At 29.9% G+C, this 14,352-nt stretch overlaps 1 pseudogene; it reads left to right on the forward strand.

The window, feature by feature from the left end:
- Nucleotides 1-1,078: 1,078 nt before the first annotated feature.
- Nucleotides 1,079-13,904, forward strand: LOC130962773 (sucrose-phosphatase 1-like; annotated as a pseudogene).
- Nucleotides 13,905-14,352: the final 448 nt, after the last annotated feature.

A 14,352-nucleotide genomic window follows, 5' to 3' on the forward strand; every position in this document is an offset into this window, starting at 1 on the left:
AAAATATTTAAGTCAAATTAACGATAGATTGATAGTTTGAGTTTAAAATTATTTTAAAAATTAAATAATAAATTATTTATAATTTATTATACTTATTCAAAATAAATTTTTAGAGATTTATATATTAAACAAAGTATTTTCTTATTTATAATTTAAAATTTTAGTAATTAGAAAAAATATAAACATTTTATATCATTTAATTTAAATATTTAAGATTTTTGAATTTAATATTTTAAATTTTATGAATAAAAATAATTAACTTGTGTAAGACCCAAATTTTTTAAAATTAAATAATAAATTAATTATGATTTATTTTATTTATTCAGGATATTAATTTCAGGAATTTATATATTGATTGGACATTTTTTTATTATTGATTTGAAAGCTTGAGTAATTAAAAAATAATGAGGATTTCAGATATATGTTTGAATAATTAGATTTCAAACTCTATTTTATGATTTTAAAGAAAATTAATTTGATTATCTCTAATTATTGAATTAAAATATTTATTTAAAAATAAATTAAGTTGATAATTAAATAATATTTTTACAGATATTATTATTATTGAATTAAATTTAGTTTCAAATTATTACTTTACCCTTCTAATTTTATAAAAATAATCGAATTATCCCTAAATCCAATTATACAAAACCCTAATTGAGACCCTAATCCTAATTTCCCTAAACTAGCCGCCTTTCCCCCCTTTCCCTTTTCCTTTCCATTTCTTCCTAATCTAGCACACATTACACAACAGCAGTAAAGAAGAAAAGAAAGAAAAGAGAGACGGGAGTCGGAGTGAGCGAGCTGAATGGAAAGGGAAAAGAGAGAGCATTTGGGAACAGAGAGAAAGAGAGCGACGGGGAAGGGGAGAGGGATTGGAAGGGATGAGACGGCATCTGCTGCGCTGCCACTACCATCCCGACAATGTGTCGTCGAGTCACCATCGTAGAGCTGAGTCGCGGAGAGAGTTCATGAGCGAGAGAGAGAGAGCGACGTGGAGGGCGAGAGTTGCGAGCTTGGGACCGCCGTGACCGTCGCATCGCCGCCATCCTCGCGCCAGCCACCGCTGCTGTCGGTGATGAAGCCTGTTGCCACCATCCGCGCCTCCATGGTGGCCGTCGTTGAGCTTGCCGTTGTGGAGTAAGAAGATGCGCGCGAGGAGAAGGCCGCGGGGGAAGATGAACCATTGCTGCTAGAGGCTGCCGCTGTTCTGTCGTCCGGGATCCACTATCGCTCTACTTCCATGTTTTTCTTTTGTTGCAGTAAGCATTTTCATTCCGAAATCCTCACAGCTAGTATATATGCGTTATGTTATGTGTTTGGTGGAAATTCTGAGGTTTTGGTAATGTAGGATCGATTCCTGGTTGTTTCATGTTACAATTAAAGCTATTTCTGTTATTGTGGAAGTAAGCGAAGCTGTGGATGCAGCCGCTGTGGTTGCGAGCCAAGGGAAAAAAGGGACTTATCGCAATAGAATCACGGCGGGCTTGATTCCTCGAGGTAGGGGCATTTTTCTTAAACTTATTTTACTTTCAAGAGTTGTTATAAATTGATATTAAAGCGAAAAACATATTTACTCTATGATTACGTAAATATTATGGATTGAATTGAATTATTTTGTATAACGAAATTGTTTGCTTAATTGTGCTATTGACTGATTGAGGTGGCTGGAGATTGCGGATCTTAATTGAGTATATGGAAGTTGGTTGAATTGTTGATTAGTGATATTCATGAGTGGAAGAAACAGTAATTTAATGATTAGTGATATAGTTATCTTGGTCATTGAGTTGTTTTTGCTGAATTGTATGATTTTGAAACTACAAAAGCATTGATTTAGAATGTGAAAATATCATTCTGTAATTGCTATGATGCAAAGATGATTTATTTTTTACTTGTCCCAATTATGCTCTCAATGGCTACTGATCAAGTTTGATTTTAGCAAAAAAAATATTTTATGTACTCATATTTATCTTGTAGAGCCATTGTATGAGATTAACACAACTCTATATGGATACTATTTGAATATAAGAAATTAAGAATAGTGATGAAAGTTATCCTTTTTTGTGCTCAAGAGGTGGAGCTACATGAAATTTCTTGATAATAATCACATGATAAATAATACTTAGATTAGTATTCTTCTCCTATTTCAGAGCTCTTTGCCTGTCGACTGTCACTGTGTTTGCTGCCAGCTTACCATCTTCAAAGGTCAACGCTCTGTTCGTGGCTCATTGTAATAGTGTAACATTGTTATTCATTTTTTTGCTCTATTCATAAGGGTTATTGATCTTTGAATTATTCTTGAATGATTTATGTTTTCAGTTTTTTATTCATGGATTGTTTATTAGCTCTTGCTGCTGTTTGTGATTATTCATGGTAAATGTGCTGTTGTCCTGTTATTCTTTATACTTTTGTGGCTTAATTATGATTAGATTGTGACTATCTTGATCAAATTGTTGAGGATTATTGTCTCCAGATTTGGGTGCTCCAATTGAATATCTATAGTTTTTGTTTTCATGATTTGTTGGTTTATTTGTGATTATTTAAAATTTTGAATGCTTTGGCTGGGTTGATATTGTTGCTGATTTTGAACCTGGACTTTGGCTTTGTTGTTGCATTTTCATTTGAATTTTTGGATATGGTTACTCTACAGCTTCAATTTTCATTTCACACGGCCTTCCACTAAACCAAGCTTTCAACATAGATTTTGGATCTTTACCGAAAACTTCCCTAGGAATATGAGATTTCACACTTAGTTGCTTCCTTCTCTTGAATTTACTGCTAAGAGATTAACTTGCTATCATTTCAGAATATTGTCAAGCATGGGTTTAGAAGATGAGCTTTTATTCATGAGATTTTATCACAAAGGGAAAGTTATCATATTGTTAAGAGCTATTATTCAACTGATGTACACTTTTATTAGATGGTTCTTATTCATGAGCTTTTATTTAATTCTTTAATTAGCTATGACATAGGATCTATTAATTATTCAATAATTAGTTTCTTGGTTTGAGTAATTAAGTATTAGATTTTGATATCATTATGAATAAAATTTATATATTTTTGTTTTTTCCTGTGCATTTTTAAAGAAAAAACAAATCTTGTTTCTTAAGCTAGTGTTTTTTGTTTGGTGGTCTTTTCAGGTGTGTGGCACTTATTAGAACTTCTTCATGAGAAATGAGAAAGGAGCTATATGAACATGATGAAGTTTGTAATTTGTAGTTTACATTTTAGAGATTTATAATTTCTTATTTTTCTTGTCCTATGTATCTATCTAGTTCATTAGGGTTCTTCAATGTGTCTTGTTAGTTTGTACTTTAAAGTTTATATCTTGAAGATTTATAAAACAATATTAGTTAATGAAAGATATTTGAACTATCTATGTTATTATATATTATATAAATGTTTACTTGTTGAGTAAATTAGTTAATATATTAATTAATTAAAAAAATAATATAATTTGATAAATTATGTGTGTAATTTGTATTAAAAAAATTATTACAAAATAAATAGTATTTTGTAACTAAAGAAAAAAATGTTACAAAATCAAGTTATATTTTGTAACAAAAATTTATGATAGGAAAAAATAGATTGTCACAAAAAATACCTGCAGATCAAAATTTGTTACCACTTTTGTAACGACTTCTGGTTTTTTGTATCAGAAAATTTTGTTACAAAATATCACTTTGAATTGTAACAGTTTGCTTTTTGTTACAAAAATTTTTTGTAACAGGACATACTGCAACGGCCCCTTTTTTTGTTACAAAATACTTTTGTTTTAAAATTTTGATTTTTTGCAACAATTTTTTTTGTTACAAATATTGCTTTTTCTTGTAGTGATTATTATCAAATAAGATTTAGTATCACGAATAATGTTTAATATACTTACATTTAATTTGATATAAACATAAAAATGAAGAAAAATATTTTACTTCAATAAAATACTCATTTTTAGAATTGAAGGAAAATATCATGATAAAACAAATACTGGAACTTGTCTATCAAAACAATAACCAAAATTAAAGATAATAATAATACATGTTTCAAGAAAACCAATCAACAATTTCACCAACCGCAGTAGCACCCAGGTGATTTTAATGATGAGAACTTCCGGGTTCAACTCCCGGCTGCGAAAAATTTTTTAGTTTCGCACCAAAATCCAACTTCCTGGCGTCTTATATTTTTATACTCATTTGTGTGAAGAACGGACGAATGTATTCATTGTTAACAATAATGGTTTGTTATTCCCATTACAATATTAATTTTGACCTTACTCTAACAAATTATTATCAAATAAGGTTTAGTATCTCTAATAATGTTTAATATACTTTTACATTTAATTTGATATAAACATAAAACTGAAGAAAAATATTTTACTTCAATAAAATACTCATTTTTAGAATTGAAGAAAAATATCTTGATATAACAAATTCTGGAACTTGTCTATCAAAACATCAACCAAAATTTAAGATAATAATAATATAAGTTTCCGATAAAGAACTCAACAATTTCACCATCCGCAGTAGCACGCAGGCGATTTCAATGATGAGAACTTTCGGGTTCAAGTCCTGGCTGCGGAAAATTTTTTAATTTCGCACCAAAATCCAACTTCCTGGCGTCTTATATTTTTATACTCATTTGTGTGACAAACGAACGAATTTATTCATTGTTAACAATAATGGTTAGTTATTCCCATTACAATATTAATTTTGACCTTGCTCTAACAAATTATTATCAAATAAGGTTTAGTATCACTAATAATGTTTAATATACTTTTACATTTAATTTGATATAAACATAAAACTGAAGAAAAACATTTTACTTGAATAAAATACACATTTTTAGAATTGACGAAAAATATCATGATATAACAAATTCTGGAACTTCTCTACCAAAACATCAACCAAAATTTAAGATAATAATAATATAAATTTCAATAAAAAAACTCAACAATTTCACCATCCGTAGTAGCACCCAGGCGATTTCAATGATGAGAACTACCGGGTTCAACTCCCGGCTACGGAAAATTTTTTAGTTTCGCACCAAAATCCAACTTCCTGGCGTCTTATATTTTTATACTCATTTGTGTAAAGAACAGATGAATTTATTCATTGTTAACAATAATGGTTAGTTATTCCCATTACAATATTAATTTTGACCTTACTCTAACAAATTATTATCAAATAAGGTTTAGTATCACGAATAATGTTTAATATACTTTTACATTTAATTTTATATAAACATAAAACTGAAGAAAAATATTTTACTTCAATAAAATACTCATTTTTAGAATTAAAGAAAAATATCAAGATATAACAAATACTGGAACTTGTCTATCAAAACATCAACCAAAATTTAAGGTAATAATAATAAAAATTTTAGATGAAGAACTCTACAATTTCACCATCCGTAGTAGAACCCAGGCGAATTCAATGATGAGAACTTCCGGGTTCAACTCCCGGTTGTGGAAAATTTTTTAGTTTTGCACCAAAACCCAACTTCCTAGCGTCTTATATTTTTATACTCATTTGTGTGAAGGACGGACGAATTTATTCATTATTAACAATAATGGTTAGTTATTCCCATTACAATATTAATTTTGACCTTACTCTAACAAATTATTATCTAATAAAGTTTAGTATCACTAATAATCTTAGTTTTGCACCAAAATCCAACTTCTTGGCATCTGATATTTTATACTCATTTGTGTGAAGAACAGACGAATTTATTCATTGTTAACAATAATAGTTAGTTATTCCCATTACAATATTAATTTTGACCTTACTCTAACAAATTATTATCAAATAAGGTTTAGTATCAGGAATAATGTTTAATATACTTTTACATTTAATTTAATATAAACAAAAAACTGAAGAAAAATATTTTACATAAAAAAAATACTCATTTTTAGAATTGAAGGAAAATATCATGATATAACATATACTGGAACTTTTCTATCAAAACATCAACCAAAATTAAAGATAATAATAATATAAGTTTCGAGAAAAGCAATCAACAATTTCACCATCCGCAGCAGCACCCAGGCGATTTCAACGATGATAACTTCTGGATTCAACTCCCGGCTGCGGAAAATTTTTTAGTTTCGCACCAAAATCCAACTTCCTGGCATCTTATATTTTTATTCTCATTTATGTGAAGAACAGACAAATTTATTCATTATTAACAATAATGGTTAGTTATTCCCATTATAATATTATTTTTGAACTTACTCTAACAAATTATTATCAAATAAGGTTTAGTATCTCGAATAATGTTTAATATACTTTTACATTTAATTTGATATAAACATAAAACTGAAGAAAAATATTTTACTTCAATAAAATACTCATTTTTAGAATTGAAGAAAAATATCATGATATAACAAATACTGAAATTTGTCTATCAAAACATCAACTAGAATTTAAAATAATAATAATATAAGTTTCGAGAAAAGCAATCAACAATTTCACCGTCCACAGTAGCACACAGGTGATATCAATGATGAGAACTTCTGGGTTCAACTCCCGGCTGCGGATAATTTTTTAGTTTCGCACCAAAATCCAACTTCCGGGCGTCTTATATTTTATACTCACTTGTGTGAAGAACGGACGAAATTATTCATTGTTAACAATAATGGTTTGTTATTGCCATTACAATATTAATTTTGACCTTACTCTAACAAATTATTATCAAATAAGGTTTAGTATCACTATTAATGTTTAATATACTTTTACGTTTAATTTGATATATACATAAAACTGAAGAAAAATATTTTACTTCAATAAAATACTCATTTTTGGCATTGAAGAAAAATACCATGATATAAAAAATTCTAGAACTTATCTAGCAAATCATCAACCAAAATTTAAGATAATAATAATATAAGTTTCGAGAAAAGCAATCAACAATTTCACCATCCGCAATAGCACCCAGGTGATTTCAACAATGAGAACTTCTGGGATCATCTCCCGGCTGCGGAAAATTTTTTAGTTTCGCACCATAATCCAACTTCCTGGCGTCTTATATTTTTATCCTCATTTGTGTGACGACCGAACAAATTATTCATTGTTAACAATAATGGTTAGTTATTCCCATTACAATATTAATTTTGACCTTACTCTAACAAATTATTATCAAATAAGGTTTAGTATCACTAATAATGTTTAATACACTTTTACATTTAATTTGATATAAACATAAAACTGAAGAAAAATATTTTACATCAATAAAATACTCATTTTTAGAATTGAAGAAAAATATCATGATATAACAAATACTATAACTTGTCTATCAAAACATCAACCAAAATTTAAGATAATAAAAATATAAGTTTCGAGAAAAGCAATCAACAATTTCACCATCCGCAGTAGTACCCAGGCGAATTCAATGATGAGAACTTCTCGGTTCAACACCTTGTTGGGTCGAAATTTTTTAGTTTCGCACCAGAATCCAACTTCCTAGCGTCTTATATTTTGATACTCATTTGTGTGAAGAACGGTCGAATTTATTCATTATTAACAATAATGGTTAGTTATTCCCATTACAATATTAATTTTGACCTTACTCTAACAAATTATTATCAAATAAACTTTAGTATCGCTAATAATGTTGAATATACTTTTACATTTAATTTCATATAAACATAAAACTGAAGAAAAATATTTTACTTCAATAAAATACTCATTTTTAGAATTGAGGAAAAATATCATGATATAACAAATACTGGAACTTATCTATCAAAACATCAGCCAAAATTTAAGATAATAATAATATAAATTTTGATAAAAGAACTCAACAATTTCACCAACTGTAGTAGCACCCAGGCGAATTCAATGATGAGAACCTTCGGGTTCAACTCCCAGTTACGGGAAATTTTTTAGTTTCGCACCAAAACCCAACTTTCTAGCGTCTTATATTTTTATAGTCATTTGTGTGAAGAACGGACGAATTTATTCATTATTAACAATAATGGTTAGTTATTCCATTACAATATTATTTTTGACCTTACTTTAACAAATTATTATCAAATCAACTTTAGTATCACTAATAATCTTTAATATACTTTTACATTTAATTTGATATAAACATAAAATTGAAGAAAAATATTTTACTGCAATAAAATACTCATTATTAGAATTGAAGAAAAATATCATGATATAACAAATACTGGAACTTGTCTATCAAAACATCAACCAAAATTTAAGATAATAATAATATAAATTTTGATAAAAGAACTCAAAAATTTAACCATCCGCAGTAGCACACAAGCGAATTCAATGATGAGAACTTCTGGGTTCAAACCCAGTTGCGGGTAATTTTTTAGTTTCGCACCAAAACCCAACTTCCTAGCGTCTTATATTTTTATACTCATTTGTTTGAAGAACGGACGAATTTATTCATTATTAAGAATAATGGTTAGTTATTTCCATTACAATATCAATTTTGACCTTACTCTAACAAATTTTTATCAAATAAAGTTTAGTATCACTAATAATCTTTAATATACTTTTACATTTAATTTGATATAAACATAAAACTGAAGAAAAATATTTTACTTCAATAAAATACTCATTTTTAGAATTGAAGAAAAATATCATGATATAACAAATACTGGAATTTGTCTATCAGAACATCAACCAAAATTTAAGATAATAATACTATAAGTTTCGAGAAAAAGCAATCAACAGTTTCACCATCCACAGTAGCACCCAGGCGATTTCAATTATGAGAACTTTCGGGTTCAACTCCCGATTGCGGAAAATTTTTTAGTTTCGCACCAAAATCCAACTTCCTGGCGTTTTATATTTTTATACTCATTTGTGTGAAGAACGGACGAATTTATGCATTATTAAGAATAATGGTTAGTGATATCCATTACGATATTAATTTTGACCTTACTGTAACAAATTATTATCAAATAAGGTTTAGTATCACTAATAATGTTTAATATACTTTTACCTTTAATTTGATATAAACATAAAACTGAAGAAAAATATTTTACTTCAATAAAATAGTCATTCTTAGAATTGAAGAAAAATATCATGATATAACAAATACTGGAACTTGTCTATCAAAACATCAACCAAAATTTAAGATAATAATAATATAAATTTCAACAAAAGAACTCATCAATTTCACCATGCGCAGTAGCACCCAGTCGAATTCAATGATGAGAACTTCTGTGTTCAACTCCCGGTTGCAAGAAATTTTTTAGTTTCGCACCAAAACCCAACTTCCTAGCGTGTTATATTTTTATACTCATTTGTGTGAAGAACGGACAAATTTATTCATTGTTAACAATAATGGTTAGTTATTCCCATTACAATATTAATTTTGACCTTACTCGAACAAATTATAATCAAATAAAGTTTAGTATCACTAATAATCTTAGTTTCGCACCAAAATCCAACTTCCTGGTGTCTTATATTTTTATACTCATTTGTGTGAAGAACGGATAAATTTATTCATTGTTAACAATAATGGTTAGTTATTCCCATTACAATATTATTTTTGACGTTACTCTAACATAGTATTATCAATTAAAGTTTAGTATCACTAATAATCTTTAATATACTTTTACATTTAATTTGATATAAACATAAAACTGAAGAAAAATATTTTACTTCAATAAAATACTCATTTTTAGAATTGAAGAAAAATATCATGATATAACAAATACTGGAATTTGTCTATCAGAACATCAACCAAAATTTAAGATAATAATACTATAAGTTTCGAGAAAAAGCAATCAACAGTTTCACCATCCGCAGTTGCACCCAGGCGATTTTAATGATGAGAACTTTTGGGTTCAACTCCCAGTTGCTGGAAATTTTTTAGTTTGGCACCAAAACCGAACTTCCTAGCGTCTTATATTTTTATACTCATTTGCGTGAAGAACGGACGAATTTATTCATTGTTAACAATAATGGTTTGTTATTCCTATTACAATATTACTCTAACAAATTATAATCAAATAAAGTTTAGTATCACTAATAATCTTTGTTTCCCACCAAAATCCAACTTCCTGGCGTCTTATATTTTTATACTCATTTGTGTGAAGAACGGGCGAATTTATTCATTGTTAACACTAATGGTTGGTTATTCCCATTACAATATTAATTTTGACCTTACTCTAACAAATTGTTATCAAATAAAGTTTAGTATCACTAATAATCTTTAATATACTTTTACATTTAATTTGATATAAAGATAAAACTGAAGAAAAATATGATGATATTACCAATACTGGAACTTGTCTATCAAAACATCAATCAAAATTTAAGATTATAAAAATATAAGTTTCGAGAAAAGCAATCAACAATTTCTCCAACCGCATAGCACCCCGGCGATTTCAATGATGAGAACTTCCAGGTTCAACTCCCGGCTGTGGACACTACAAGAAACAGGATCATTATCGACGTTAAAAATCGACGGCCAGATTTTTCGTTGATAATTGTCGACGGCTTGTCGTCGATAACATGAAAGAGAAATTATTAGAAATAAAATATTAAAATCGACTACATGGCCGTCGATTATTTTGGCAACTTTTTAATACTCTAACTTTATCATCCCATTGCCAGCGAAAATGTTGGATGAAAAATTTTTTCTTTAAAATCGACGGACTGGTTGTCTGTTTTAATAATTATAATATCGATAGCTTTTACCGTCGATAAATTTAGATGATAGAGATTTCTTTCTCAAACTAGATGAACGGTGTAAATTTATTATATAAAATAGACAGCTATAGTGTCGATTTTTATTTAGTTAAAATCGACAAAGTCTCCGTCAATTTTTATCAACAAAAAATTGTCCCGCGTTTACTTCCCGCGTTCATCGTATCACTCAATTCCCCAAAACTAAACCTTCAGAGAACATACACTAATTAACCCCAAAATCTCAGAGTGAGACTGCTTCTTGTTCTCCAACATCTGAGAGTAGAGGCCAGAGACACGGTCACGGAGAGAGGCAGAGAGCCGCCGGAGAGCAGAGCTCTTCTTATTCTTCTTCTTCTCTACCGAGCCCACCGCTGTGCCATCCTATTCATGTAAGTTCCTCTCTCTCTCTCACTCTCACTCTATGACATTGGGATGTGTGAATCTGCATGTAAGTTCTTCTTCTTCCACAGATTCATAGTTGCAACATCTTTGCCGGTCGCCATCGCTATGAGCTCGTTGCCGTCGCAGCTTCTTGTAAGTTCCTCTCTGTCTTTCTCTGATTATTATTTTTTTTAGCTTTTGTATCTACTATTTTCATCATAAAATTCTGAATTTGCATTGAATTTGATAATAACAATCGCATCAATATTACTGAAACCTAGTTAGCATAATCAATTCTTCTTGATTTGGATATTCGATTTCCTATTGGATTTTCATCTTTTTTGCTGGTCACTGTGGTTTGGAAGGGTTCCTATTTGATTTGAGATTTGTTTTGGTTTGGTAGGGTTCCTATTTGATTTGACATTTGTTTTGGAGAATTTATGCTCTGGATTTAGCAGTTTGTTGTTTATTTTTTGCTTTTGTTCCTAGTAGAACTTGGTGTTATGCACTATCAAATTGTTCTGCACTACCCCTCATTGATAGCTACAACAACAATCCTTGCTGCATGTTATGCACTCAATCGTTATGTCAAGAAAGAGAAGGCTGAACAAGTGACAGAGGCCCTTAATAAGGTTCTCAAAGGGCGAGGGTTGAGCCATATGCCATAACTCCTTTATGTTAATTGCTGCCTTCTTCAGTGCTGTGGAAGCTTGTTTATTGTCAAATGATTTTGTATGTACATTGTGTGTACAATTCAGAATTTCCTTTTAGGTATTTATTCATTTAATATTGTATATGTTTTCATAATGTTACCTTATTTTTTACCAGTTGGATGTTAAAATAATATATAGCGGAGGGAATCGATTTGGATATACTACCACGAGGTGTTGGCAAAGGTCAAGCTCTTTCTTATCTGCTAAAAAAATTTGAGAGCGGAAAAAAACGACCTGTTAATACTCTTGTTTGTGGTGACTCTGGAAATGATGCTGAGCAGTTCAGCATTCCAAGAGTCCATGGTGTCATGGTTGGTGTTCCATCTATTTTATTGTCATGCTTAGTCAAGATTGATATTGTTTTCTTAGTGCATCTATTTCTGTTCATTGTATAGGTAAGCAGTGCCCAAGAAGAATTGTTGCAGCGGTATGCTGCAAATGCTGAAAATAACCCCAAGATTCTTCATGCCTCAAAGCGATGTGCAGCCGAGATTTTACAAGCTATAGGTCATTTCAAGTTAGGCACAAACATTTTGCCTATATATGTTTCAGATCTTACAAAAGACAATAAAAATGCGCATCCAGCACATGAAGTAGTGAACTTCAACTTGTTACTGGAAAAGTGGAGGCGTGCAGAAGTTGAGGTCATTGAGCTGTTTCTTGCTGGACTAAAGGTTGTTGTTGTATGTTTGACATCCTTTACTTTGCAGACTTATCATGTGTTCTATTTATGTTAAAACTTAAAAGATTTCTGATTATTTAAGAATTTTTTTTTCTAAATTTTTCTTTTGGAGAACTTTCCTTCTCTTGTAATATTTTCAACAATTTCAACTACTTAAAATGGACATGAATCTATGAGTGCCTTTTTATTTCATGGATGTATCTGAAAATCACTTATCTCGCCTTTTTAAGTTTCTAAGTTATTTTTTCATTTAATATGCATCATCCAACTGGTATTTTAATCCATCCTTCTGGTACTGAGCATCATATCAAGGACCATCTAAATATTTTGAGGAAGGTGTATGGCGACAGCCAAGGAAAAACATTGAAGATTTGGGTAGATGATGTGTCAGCTTCACAAATTGGTTCGGATACATGGCTATTAAAGTTTGACAAGTGGGAACTATATGGTATAAGTTTTCCTTAATTTTTCATTGTATTTTTTTCCTTTTTCTCCATTTTCCTTTCCTTTACATATCTCAAAATAACCAAGTGTTTAGCATTATCTCTATCCTTAAATTTAGAATGTGTTTACTTAATAACTTATTTGCTAGGAGTTGTAGCTAGCATCCATAATCTGATTAGAAAATTGTGTTGTACATTTTACATCTATCTAATATTTGTCATCATTGTAGGTGAAGAAAGGCAAGGTTGTGTTGTCACTGCCATTATGAGTACAAAGGTGTGTGGTAAACTTGTCATTAATAGCATGTTTAGTTCTGCACGTTAGAGTCCTTTGGTGGCATGCATGTCCTCTTTAAATGCATGTAATTCTTCAACAATCACCACTTTAAACTTGATTATGATGATATTGGACTGAAACTATTTTGTATTATATTGATTTAGGTCAGTTGTAAGGTTGGAATTGGGCAACTACTATGGAGACCTTCAAGATGCTAAGGAGGCTTTGAACTTAGCTCCTCGCCATTCTGAGGTCACTAACTCCTTATTCATGTTTTCTTGGACCTTCGATATAAATGCCTAAAATGTTATTTTCTCATTTGTATTTGCTCTTCTTATGACAAAACAAACAGAGGCTGATATATAGATATAACTTATCATTTAAGGGTTTGTCTTAAATTTAAATGCACTTCTTAATTCACTTTGCAAGCTTATATTTGCCAAGGTGATGCCTTCTTGGCATTGAATGAATTTGAATCAGCAGAACAATCATATTTAGCTTCTTTAGACATAGATCCTTTGATCCGTTGCTCTAAATCATTCAAGGTAGCATTAAATCTTTGACTCTGGATATTCTAATAGTATGTCTTTCACTCTTCTTTCTACTGTCTCGTCTGTATTCTTGAGATCTTGGTTAGATTCATGTATACAATTTTGAATTGGCTATTATGCTTGAATAATTGTTTTCTTTTTTGGTTTACATTAGGCCCGAATATTAAAGCTTCAGAAAAAGGTTGCTGCTGTTAATACGTCATAAGATTTGTGTTGTGAATAAAGATCCAGTCAATTTTGATATCGTGATCATGTACATTCGATTATTTTATATACTTTCTCCAGGTATGAAAAAGGAGCCTTTTCTATTGTTTAGTGTGTTATATTAGGCATGATAGGGTAATCTAGTATTATGTGCTATGTTTTTGTACTCTTTTACATTAATTAGTTTTGGTGTATTATCAATGTAAGAGTTTTATCCTATTATCAAGTTAATCAGTTTTGCTAATGTGACCTTTTTTTATTAGCCCTTACAGTTAGATACATTAATAATAAGTATAAAATTGGATCAACAAAAATGAGATAATTTATGTTTCCATATGTCTAGGTGTTTATCAAAAATACACTTATAGTTTATTTGTTTTGTTATCTAATATTCAGTATAAATTTTATTTTTATATTTAAAATTTTATTTGCATTAATTGTTTACTCTT

This window comes from Arachis stenosperma, chromosome 2, assembly GCF_014773155.1.
Source record: "Arachis stenosperma cultivar V10309 chromosome 2, arast.V10309.gnm1.PFL2, whole genome shotgun sequence".
NCBI lineage: Eukaryota > Viridiplantae > Streptophyta > Magnoliopsida > Fabales > Fabaceae > Arachis > Arachis stenosperma.